At 39.7% G+C, this 12,005-nt stretch overlaps 1 protein-coding gene across 16 annotated transcripts in view; it reads left to right on the top strand.

Annotated features, from left to right (window-relative positions):
- Positions 1 to 12,005, top strand: part of erg (ETS transcription factor ERG) — a 262,636-nt gene that overhangs the window by 199,666 nt on the left and 50,965 nt on the right. The gene's annotated exons all lie outside the window — the stretch shown is intronic.

Raw genomic sequence — 12,005 nt, 5'->3', positions numbered from 1 at the left:
CACCGTAGAAGAAACATCAGGGGAAGTACTGAGTGTGTGGCTGGGATAAAGCTTTTGGGCATTATTAGCCTTGTGGAATTAATTTTTCAATGAAAAAAGAAATGTAACCATTTCTATTGAGGAATCGTGCAGTAATCCTGAGCCTATTGGGAAGTGTGTTACGGCGTAGAATATATTTCAGACATAGGTGACTCAAATCCATGGAGTACTGAGTGCTATCAAATAGCTAAAAAGTTCCAGGAAGACATTTCTAATCATAAAACTTAATATACTAATTATTTCAATGATTCATGTAGGTATAAAACGGACGAGCAAGTCATAAGAACCAAATACCGAGGCTGAACGCAATGAAAAATTTGCAAAATATTTCCTAGGAATTGGAACACATCCAAAAATGGCTGATGGAATTAAAAGCTAATACATAGACACGAGTCGCACCGTCAGTGGCGAAGGGCTCATTTTAATTTAGGAAATATAATCGCATCATTAAAGAGAATTTCAACCCATTTATTTTTCTTGAAATGCCCTGTGTGCTTTTGTGCAGGCTCATGTTTATTTTTAAAATTTTATTTACAGCATGGTAGATTACACTCAATTGCACTCAAATTAATCCACAACCCCATATATTTTGGAAGGTGGGAGGAGACCGAGCATCCGGGGAAAACCTATGCCTACCAATTCCTTCCAGATACCGCTGGATTCGAACCTGGGTCGCTGGGTGTGGAAATTGATAATAATAGCATCTCGCTAACCGTGCTGCTCTTCCCTTTTTTATTTGCAACCCAGTAGGAGACGATTCCAGTCCAATTTGACCTTACACAAAACTGTAAGCAGCAAAAATCGTTTCACACTGGACATAATTGGGGAAATAGGTGTTAAGCCATGGCTGGAAGTATTGATATAAGTGGAGGAAATATTGTTTGAAATGATGAGCTTAGAAGAACATACAACAGAAAAGTAGAGACAGAAGTGCTTTGGTTATTAGTATTGTTTAAAGAGGGAGGTCGGTCAGGACAGTTCTTCGGAGAATTCTTCTCCCCTGTGGTCTGTGACCTGAACCTTAGTCAATGGACACACCTTCAAAAATGTATTGGAATGAAATATCATCCTAGATTTTATTCAACCTATTCAACAACCTTTCTTCACTGCTTTAATATGCATCAACAGTGATTCTCAGTGTTATTTGCTGTTACTGATCTATCATTATTTAATTAATATCCTTATTATAAGTAACAAAAAATGACAGAAATCAAAATTCTTTGCAATAGCTAGAATGTGTGTCAACTATGCGATTTATTGAATTTAATTCAGAACCACTGAAATAAGATCTTCAGTATTTTGGAAGTCCTAAAATGAAATTAGTTTGCCTTGCTCTCGATTTTCCCAGCATGTTAATCTTTTCATGAGTAAGTTGGCATCAGAAAGACACATATACAGGGAAAGCTGTTGCATTGATGAAAGTGGATGCATTACCAGTTATAGAACCCAGTCAATATTCATCTTCATGGCCGCAAAATATCAAGCAGGCTCTAGAATGAACAGAGGCATTCAAGGTGGAAAGGGTAACAATGTCTCCGTGTAGCATCCTGAAGTACTCCTGCTTGGAATAAAACAATTGCAACTGGCAATGGATGCTGGCACAGAATGAAAACCTAACATTCTGTAACAATCCTCTCTAAGGATAACAAAGGATAAAAAATTTTACATAAGGATTGTTTTTGATATTTCCCTTTGGCAAAAGGAAGTTGGATTTGTTTTAAAAAAAAATATCCTAGCTGTTTATGTTGTGTTTAGTCTGCTACTGCAGCCATTGCTTTCATGGGCACATTTTTGATGCATAAGCCTGAAATATTATGATCAGGCTATCTGCAATTGTCTTCACTGTAAAATCACCCTTCCTCAGTCAGTAATATGAAACACACACACACACTCAGTGTTGCTCAGGTGCATATTTTGAGATGGCTACAAATTTTCCCTCTGTTTCTTTGAGTGGGCTTTACCTTTTATTTTCATTAATACTAGCATTGTTTATTGATCTGGATTATGCAAAGTTATTAAACACTGGTCAACCACCCAGAATCACTACTCCGAGCACACACTAAGAGGAGGAGGCCAACGTTACTGGCCCTCTGTGTCCTATCGTCAGATCAGAACAGCAATGAAGATGTTGGTTGGCATTGTACAGGACCAGTGCTCTGAAACAGCCTTGACAGTTCTGGAAAGAGCTGGGGTAGAGCAATGTCTTTAAAGGTTAAACAGGTTGTAAATGTATCTGTTATCCAGAGACATGTGAAAACAATTGAAATAAATGATGAAAAAATTTGCCACCAGGAGAGGAAATTAGAAATACAGAATGAGGCAGAGAAAATAAATAAAAGCCTTAATTAAAGCAAAATAATTTTAAAAATCTTTCCCTTTGCTTAGTAATTAACAGACCAAGAATCTCCACTGATATTGATGGGTCCTTGTATCCTATGCCAAGCCTGATGGTATAACATCAGAAAACTGAATCCTCACCCTAATGTTGGGGAATCTCAGGAAGACTGGGCTGTGCTATTGGAGTCCAGGTGAGGTTCAGAGACAGACCCTGGTGCCACCTGGCAACTTGCTCAAGTTCAAACAGCTAAATGGCAGAGATTTCAAGGAGGAACCGTCAACTTCAGCCAAAACAATCTCCCCAATTCAAGCATACACAAAGCCATACAACTCTGATACACGGTTCATTTGAATGTAGAATTAGTGAATTTATCCAATGGATATGTACAAAATGCCCACGTTTGCAAAGGAACTCGGTAATGGATTTATTGTTCTTTTAGTAAAGCCTTCAATTAAAAGCAAAGCAGAAAAGAAGATTTGACTATACAGAAACTAAGAGGATGTCATGGGGGTATCTTTCTCAATTCAGATGATTGAGCTCTATTCTACATCTGGAATCCTGTTGGCCAAATGGAATTATTTCAAGGTGCATCGCACTGTGTTTAATGCATTGTCACTGGTTACTGTAAAAAAAAAAATACCAGCAAGCCCAGCACTTTGCACAGAGCACATCACTTTGAGCTTGCCAACTCATTCATTTACTCTGAGGTTCACTCATTTTGGATAAAAGTAAGTTGCTGTGCCCTCAAACCTATATACACCAGTCATAGCTGTTGTGATTTAACTGAGTTGGATAGACAAACTCACTCCTAAGATTTTCACTCCATTAGCAATTGTGTGTTGAGATATTTCATTTTTAAAATTTTTGTATTCGACATTTAAAAAACATTTACACGTACAGCACAGCAACAAGCTATTTTGGCCCATGGTCCCGTGCCACCCAATTTACACCCAATAACCCCCTTATGTTTTGAATGGTGGGAGGAAGTCGGAGCCCCAGGGAAAACCCACGCAAACACTGGGGAGAACGTACAGGTTCCTTACAGACAGTGTGGTCCCAACTGCTAATGCTGTGACCGTGTGGCACTAACCGCTGCGCGAACCGTGCCGCCCATTACCAAATAGGAGAACTGTAAAAGGAAGATGCCCTCAACAATTTCTATGAAGAATGGATACTTGAAAAATAGTGAAAATGTGTATATATTTCATAAATATAGTGATAATTTGGTTACCTTCAAATCTCTTTATTTTTGTGGAAAAAGGAAGATTAATAGCCTCAATACATGTACTAAAAGAGCAAAAGAAGAGGTGCAGTGAAGTTTTTTTGTGTTTGATAATGTGCTGTGTGCATAGTAGAACTAGATGTGATATTTACTGTCAAATATTTAAAGGAGAAAGAAAGGTTTCCAGGCCACTGAAGAAAATTTTTGTGAGTGGGATTATTTAAATGAATGAAGGTTCTCATCTGATTGGTGCTGTCATTTCTTGCTCATGCAGTGCTCATGCCTCCTGTGTGTGGCCTTGTGTATGATCTAATTCAGAAACCATCTCAACTGTTCTACTTTCTCCTCTCAATTTAATAGGAAACGGAAACTCTTCCTTCTGTGAAATGTTCTATTCTCTATCCTGCAACCGCTTTCCAGTCTGTCCTTCCTGCTTTGCTATCTGCTTGGGTCTCCAGGAGATGATGAGTTGGCCTGTCTGTTGGAAAATGGTAAAAAAAATCTTTATAACTAATTATTCTATTGTTGAAAAGGTAAGAGGATGAGGGCAAAGATGTACTGTGGGAAACAAACTGTATATATGCATGTATGAAGAGTAAATATATTCCATCTGCTTCTTTGTTCTTTACCTATTCTGTTAGGAAGATGTGCCCTTCTAACTGTATTTTGCTTGTATAGTCAAGTAATTATCATCTGATTGTATAAGTACAACCCGATGAAGCAGCGTTCTCCAGTCCTCAGTGCAAAACATGCAGATATACAACCAGACATAACACACATACAGAAAATCAATACATATGCAGGATAAGTGTTTCACCTATACAAATAAATAAATATTGCTTTATATGAGAGTCTCAGATGGTTAGAGTGAGCAGTTACTTTGGTCGTTCAGCGTTCTCACTGCCTGTGGGTAGAAGCTGTTCCACAGCCTGGTGGTGCTGGCTCTGATCCTCCTGTATCTCTTTCTCGACAGGAGCAGCTGAAATATGCTGTGCAGGGTGGAAGGGGTCCTCAATTAATTTGCGCACCCTCTTCAGACAACGATCCCGGTAGATCATGTTGATAGGAGGGAGGGAGACTCCAGTGATCCTCTCTGCCACTCTTATGGTCCTGTGGTCTGAGTTTCAATCCATGTCTCTGCAGCAACCGTTCCACATTGTGATGCAGCTGGCCAGGATGCTCTCGATAGACCTCCTATTTAAAAGGTTGACATAATGGTGGCCGGTAGCCTCGACTGCTTCAGTCTTCTCAGGAAGTGCAGTCACTGTTGCGCCTTCCTGACACGTGAAGAGATGTTGAATGTCCATGATAGGTCACTAACTGAGTGATCTCCAAGGAACTTGGTCTCAGGTTGTTTCTCTCGCATCACTTCAAAAGATTTTCCACCTCTTCTCTGGAGTGCAACTCATCATTGTTGCTGATGAGGCTGACGACTGTTGTGCCATCTACAGACGATGATGCTGTTGGAGCCAGATCTGGTTATTCCCCCAGTGTATGACCCCAGACAGATGTCTGGGCCTGGCCAACCATTCAGCACTTGGGAATGGAGAATATACACTGGCCTTACCAGAGATGCCTGGACCTTTAGAATGGGGGAAAAAAAAACACCTGATTTGATCAAATAATGTAATTGGTCAAAAACTGAATGGTCTCCTTCTATTTCTTTATTCAGCAGGTCATGGTTTTCTCTCAAATCTTTTGATATCAAGTTATCCACTGATCAGACAGTGGGAATTTTGCAGAGAGCACTTGGATGAGAACAGGTGTTTGCCCTGTTCCCCTCCTACTGAGCATCACTTCCTGTTGATAGAGTTATGTCATGCAATAAGATCTATTTCCTGGTTGCTTACTGACTAACAAAATGAAAAGAAAACAAATTAAAAAATCAAATTTATTAAAGTAATCAAATTACGACCAGAGAAAGATTAGTGATCTCATCATCCTAAATTGTAGTTTATCTCCTTTCGTTGTTAAATTTAGGGCCAGCTGAGTGGTGCCCATGGTAGAACCACTCCCTTCCAGCTTCAGTGTCCTACGTTCATTTCTGACCTTGGGTAATGTCTGTGTGGAGTTTGCATGTTCTCTCTGTTACTGTTTGAGTTTACCCTGGGGGGGGGGGGTATAATGGGCCACTGGGAATTACACCTAATATCTAGAGTTGGAGAATCTGAGGCTAATTAATGGGGATGGGAGTGCTTTCTCGGGGACATTGGGGAAGTACTGTTAAGTGGGTCCAAACCCCAAATTTAGTTTATGAATGTTGCCTTGTCAGTAGCCAGGAAGTGTAAAGCTGTTACGTGGAAGTCTGACTCCCAGCTAAATATTGCACGATGGAATATGGAAATAGAGTGTTGCATTTCCCTGGAGAAAATCACCTACAATTTACGGAAGAGATACGATACATTTGTTGAGGTGTGGCAACTGTATCTGAGGCACATGGGTGCATGGATATAATACATACACCCCCTCCCCAAATAGGAGAAAAGAAACAATCCATCTCAGCAGGTAAAGGATTAAGAGTATGAAATGGGGAATGTGGCACAGACGATGTGCACTTTTGCCCCTACCTGTTTTTATTTAACATCTGAGATCCTTGAGCTTCGAGGAGGATCGATGTCTTTGTTGGTATTTAGGTGGCTTATGTATGTCTGTATTTTTATATTTTAGTATTTGTATAATTTAAGGGATAGGGAGGGGAGGGTGTAAGGAGGGGGAAATAAGGACTCTAAATCATATTACGTGGAAAGAATGTAATATTTTGTTTATTGGTTTTGCTTTAATCTGGATAATCAAAAAATAAAATATTCAAAAAAATGGGAGTGGAATAAAAAAGGGATTAATATCAGATTTGTACAAATGTGCATCCTCAATGGGCTGAAGGGCCTGTGAATTTACATGGGGCTATTACCAATCCCAGAATGGCTCAAAGGGCTTTCACTTGCATCCACACCACCTCCCTCACCACCATTTGGGGCCCCAAACAGTTTTTCCAACACTTCACTTGAGGATCTGCAGGGGTCACCTACTGCATCCAATCCTCCCGCTGTGGTCTCCTCTACATCAGGGAGTCTGGATGCAGACGAGGAGATCGCTTCGTTTGGCATCTCAGCTCTGCCCGCCTCAATAGCGGGGATCTCCCAGTGGCCACTCATTTCAACTCCCTGTCCCATTCCCTTGCCAACATTTCTGTCCATGGTCTCATGAACAGCAAGAATGAGACCAGCCTCAAATTGGGGGAACAAGATCTCATATTTTGACTGGGATACTGAAACCAGACGGAATTAACGTGGTCTTCTCTGGTTTCCGTTAGCCCCACCCCCCCCCCCACTGATCTTTCCCTCTGTCACCTATCCTCTAGTTCTGCCTCTCTCTCTCACCTTTCTCTCTGTCTCCTTACCCCCAGTGCTGCGTCCACAGAACAAAACTTCCCCCTCCTCAAATTAATTCTTCCCTCTCTCCTGGCCTCCTCTCCACATCCAATTAACACCCTTTGTCTGTGGGTCTGTACTTGCACCACCCCACCCCCCGCCCTTTTAATTGCGACCCCTACCTGTTTTCACTAATACTTTGAAGAAGGGCTCAGACCTGAAATGATGGTTATATATCTTTTCCTCGCACAGATACTGAGTTCCTTCAAAATTTCTACCATCACAAGGGTCTGCAGACTTTCTGTTTCACTCAAAGGGCTTTCATGTCTATTTTTGAGAAAATGCTTTTGCAATGTAAAAACACCAATAGAGGAATTTTTTTGTACGAGTCTATTAAGTTCATTTCTGGGAAAAGCGCCATTAGAAACTCTATGCTGCATTTTATGTAGAATATAATGGAGGAAAAATAAACTTTCTTTGCCTAGAATGGCATGTGTGGAATGCATGAATAGGAATAAAATATGGATAGTCCTAGAAAAATGATTCTTAAAGCATACTGAAATTTGCATTGATCCCCAGTGATACCATATAAATAGTCTGAGCAGCTTTAATAAAGGTAATAGGTGAGTTAAGTTTGACAGAATTGCACCAACTATTCAAGAGAAAATTCCCTGTAGGATATTATGGCTTCATTTCTATTGGGATCATGGAAATACCATGTGTGGAATGCAGTGGGTTTGAATTATACATCTTATTAGATTGAAATTATTCATTTTTTAACAACTTGAGCTAACAATGGTAACTTCAGAAGTGTTTTATTAGTTCTAAATCTGAGTTATTGAAGATGCTATATAAATGCAGGTCATATTTTCCTTTCATTTTAAGAGTGTTTTGGAGATATTTTCAGCTCTAGCTACCAAACTTTGTTGGAATCTTGATTTGATTAATGTGAATCTGCGGGGGCCAGTAATTTTTTCCATGATGACTGGGGGCCACTTCTCTCAAATGGAACATGGAAACCAATGTGTGGGCCAGTATTTGAAGTGATTCATGACCATTGTTATAAAGGCGAAAAAATAACCTGGGGCAAGTGAAAGTACTTTGGTCAAATGACTGACTATACAGTTGACTACTCCCATAACATTTTTCTGAATTAAATTTAATTTAAAAAAATTATGGCACACAAGCCTGTGAACCCCAATTAACCTACGATCCCCGTAATTTTTGAACGGTGGGAGGAAATTGGAGCATCTGGAGGAAACCCATGTAGGCATGGGGAGAATGTACAAAATCCTTAGAGTCAGTGCCAGATTCGAACCCGGGTCACTGACGCTGTAATAGTGTTGCACAAGCTACTATGCCAACCATGCCGCCTGCTTCTTATATAGTCATCAGGTATGAGGGTGACTTGGGCCCACTCCAGTTTTGTTGCTGGCCTCATCAAACATCAGAGGCCAACAAGACATCATCACAGGAGGGGCAGGAGATGGTTAATGGGCAAAAAAAAAGTGCCGGGCTCTGTACACCTGATGCACTTGAAATCCTCAGTATTACCTCAAGTGCTTCTTCTCCATTTTGACTGATCAAAGGCCAGCAATTCCCATAAGTCAGTGGGGTTGTAACACTTTTTCAAGGAAGTTTTGAGAACATCTCTGATTGTTTTTTGTCTTTTCACATGGCAATCCCTGGCAAACAGTTCCGAGGCAGGCTCCTTCTGTACATTGTTACTCCATGCAACCTTCTACAGTTCGGATTGAGCATTTTTGTAAGTAACCTTTCAGGGAGCATTGTTTCTTTCAAAATTTGCAACACTGGTGAGATGATGGTTAACTCTTCAGAATCTGTCAAATTTTGAGTGATGTGTCCAAGTGCATCGACCACAAGGCTAATACTTCCTGTGGGAGCATATTCAGTAGTTGTGGGTCTCTTCTCCACTGTCCAAATGCTACCATTTTGGTCCCTTTATCAGCTATCAAACTGAGGAAGGCCATTACCTTTGCGATCTACAAAAATTCACCGGATAAAGTATTGTAGTTGTCATCTTTCTCCTCTCCAGTCCATGTGGAACTGTCTCCTTGCTAATGCTCTGTTGCAGAAGGCAGACCAAAGGAGATGGAAAATAAGTGACAGATGGGGCAAATAAAAAAGTTTCCATTGAGATTGAAATGTAATAATATCAGAAATGGCACATGAATTGGCTTCATTTTTCTTGAACTGTGTAAGAAAGAATCCATTCAGCTTTCCTACAGAGTTTTCTTCCAGAAATGCTCCTTTTATGTAGCATTTGAGGCATGCCACGCCTAAGGAGCTTACCTTGAAGATGGGCTCCCACCTGAAACATTGGTTATATGTCTTTACCTTCTATGGACGCTGCGTGACCAGCTGAGTTCCAGCAGCATATTTGTGTTTTTACCCAAGAAGCAAACCAAGATTCACCGAGCTCTGTGCACCTCTACCTATTCCACCAGCGCACGCCTATCCTCTCGCAGCCTTTCTCCTGTTAACTTCACCCTTGTGTCTCTGTGTAATTTGAAACGTGTTTGGTTTTTTTCCCTAATCCAGGTTCTGGTGAAAAGCATTTCTCCACAAACACTGCCTGGCCTGGTGAGGGCGTTTTCTGTAGTTTCTGGATTCAATTCAGGCTTCTAACACCCACAGCTATATTTTGATTCCAAAAGTAATGGCTGTCATGTTTGTGAGGATATATAGGCCTCGCTCGGTGTCAGATATTTCAACTTTTGTCAACAATATGGCAGAAGAAAGCAGACTATGGAAGAGAATAGAAACATTTGCAGGAAACATCTAATATGAGGCAAATGCACTCTGGATTTTGACATTCATGTTTTATGTGCACAAAATATTTTGGCATGGCTCAGGGCAATGATTTCTGGCGGTATTTTAGTGGCAATGTTTTTTTAAAATCTGAACATTTTCAAAGAAAATGAAGACAATTGTGATGCATTAAAGGCAAGTTTAGCCATGGAAATGGTGGAGAATTTGATTCATAGATGATATTAATGCAAAGTTTTGTAAGTTTCTGGCTATTTGTGGCCCTGCTAAACCTTTGAACATGTCCATCATCAGCTTTGCTACATATTCACGTGCAGAAAAGCGATCGGATTCAGAATGTTCCACGGAGAAAAATATTAAAGAGGTGAAAGAATGAGCCTTTTTTTTGTGTAGATAATGTTGGCACATATCTGTAAACTGTAGGGTATTAACTGATGGGTATTAGTTACAAAGATGGAAAATGAATGCAATTTGAATGTAGTTTTTTTTAGTTATTTATGGTAATGAACAAAGTTAAACACAGTAAACTCTCGAATGGAAATTATTCACCATGCATTTCTTGTGTTCCTGCTTGGTTCAGAGCAATGTTTGTATAGCAATGACTAAGTATAATACATTTTAACCTTAGACCATTCACTAGAGCAGACATACTCAACCTTTTATTTATGAGGACTCTGTTCAAAGTTTATGGGTCTCCTTCCCTGTGAAGCAGTCACGTTTTGGTTTCTCCTGCACTTCTATCGACTAAATGAAAAACACTAAAAAAAATATATTTGCATTAGGTGAAGTGAAAAGAGAACAACTTAAATGCACTGTGGCCCCTGTTGAGAATGGCTGCACTCGACGATCAACAAGAACAGAAATTCCTGCGGGAATTAGGGTGCTATGCAATGGGATTCCTACCTAAATGTTGTGCGCGGCAGACCTACGCACAACGTTCATACTCATGAGTTAAAATCCAGCGTTTGTTGTATTTGTAATCATATGTTATGGGACTGGAAATGACAGGGGTAATCGTAATTCTGTAAATTTCTTTTGTCTGCTGCTTAACTTTGACATAAACTCCTCCAAATTGAATAATAGACAGAGAAATACCCTTCAATCTATTTGTCTGATATCGTTACCAACTGGACTTTCTATATAGATTTTTAATACTTTTCCCTTGTTGTATTGAATATAAATTACACCTTGTTATTGTTAAACTAAATAAACTGAATAAAATGGACACTGTGGGTTTGTGCTCTGAGACAAACCCAACTGACTGTGTTTTGGAGTTGGTAGTCTAGATCTGTCTTGTTGCTTATGGGATTTGGTTCTTCTTTATCTTCTTCGTATAAATGAATGTTACCTGTCTCCAGATTCTTACAGTGACCTTCTGCAACTCATCTAAAAATTGATTTCAAAGATGCAAACAGATCAATCATAGACCATCCCAATACTTTGTAGAATTACCATTTGTAAAGATCGTGAAAATAAATCCAGAGGAACAAGACAGGCTTGTATCTTATTTGGAAATGGGGAATAAAACTGAATAGATTGGTCTATGAGGAGATGACATGGATTTGATAGTAAATGCCATTACAATCCAAAGATATGATTCGGTGTGTCTTGTTACATTTTAGATGTCAGTTTTGGAGAAAACTTTGTCAAATCCATCCAAATAAAAAGTAGAAGGACAGTATGAATGCAACATCTTTATTTTCTGCATTTGTTTGCATCACTTGACTACTCAGGGGAGAAAAGAGGTTAAACTTTCTCATGGATTCTTCACACCTGAACAACCATATTGATGCAAATTGAGGGGAAAAAAAAATCTGGTTTTTGATTAAAGAGAGACTTCCTGTCTCCACTAGGTTACAACAGAAGGAAAACCTTAAGAAAATCCATTCTATGGATGGACACGCCCAATCTTAAAAGGCCTTAAATTGATCTCCAATTAACAGAGAGTGGAAGTTCTTCTCATGACCTCTGATCTCACCCTTTATTGGTTAGAGGGTGGAGCTGAAATTTGATCGAACCAATCTATTTCCTCCAACAGATTTCAAACCCACTCCTCTGATTGGTTGTGGTTATCAGGACATCACAGTGTTAATGAGGTTCTTTAATGCATATAAAACAGGATCTTTTTGTCCTTGAGGAAAACTCACACATCGTCAAAATGGAGAGAGTAAGAAAGGAGCACAAGAAGGCCTTGGCAAGAAGCAGGTGTATGCTTTGAGTCATCAATACTTTATGATTTATTTGGGTA

This window comes from Narcine bancroftii, chromosome 7 (assembly GCF_036971445.1).
Source record: "Narcine bancroftii isolate sNarBan1 chromosome 7, sNarBan1.hap1, whole genome shotgun sequence".
Classification (NCBI taxonomy): Eukaryota; Metazoa; Chordata; class Chondrichthyes; order Torpediniformes; family Narcinidae; genus Narcine; species Narcine bancroftii.
This window is presented reverse-complemented; position numbering and strand designations above follow the sequence as displayed.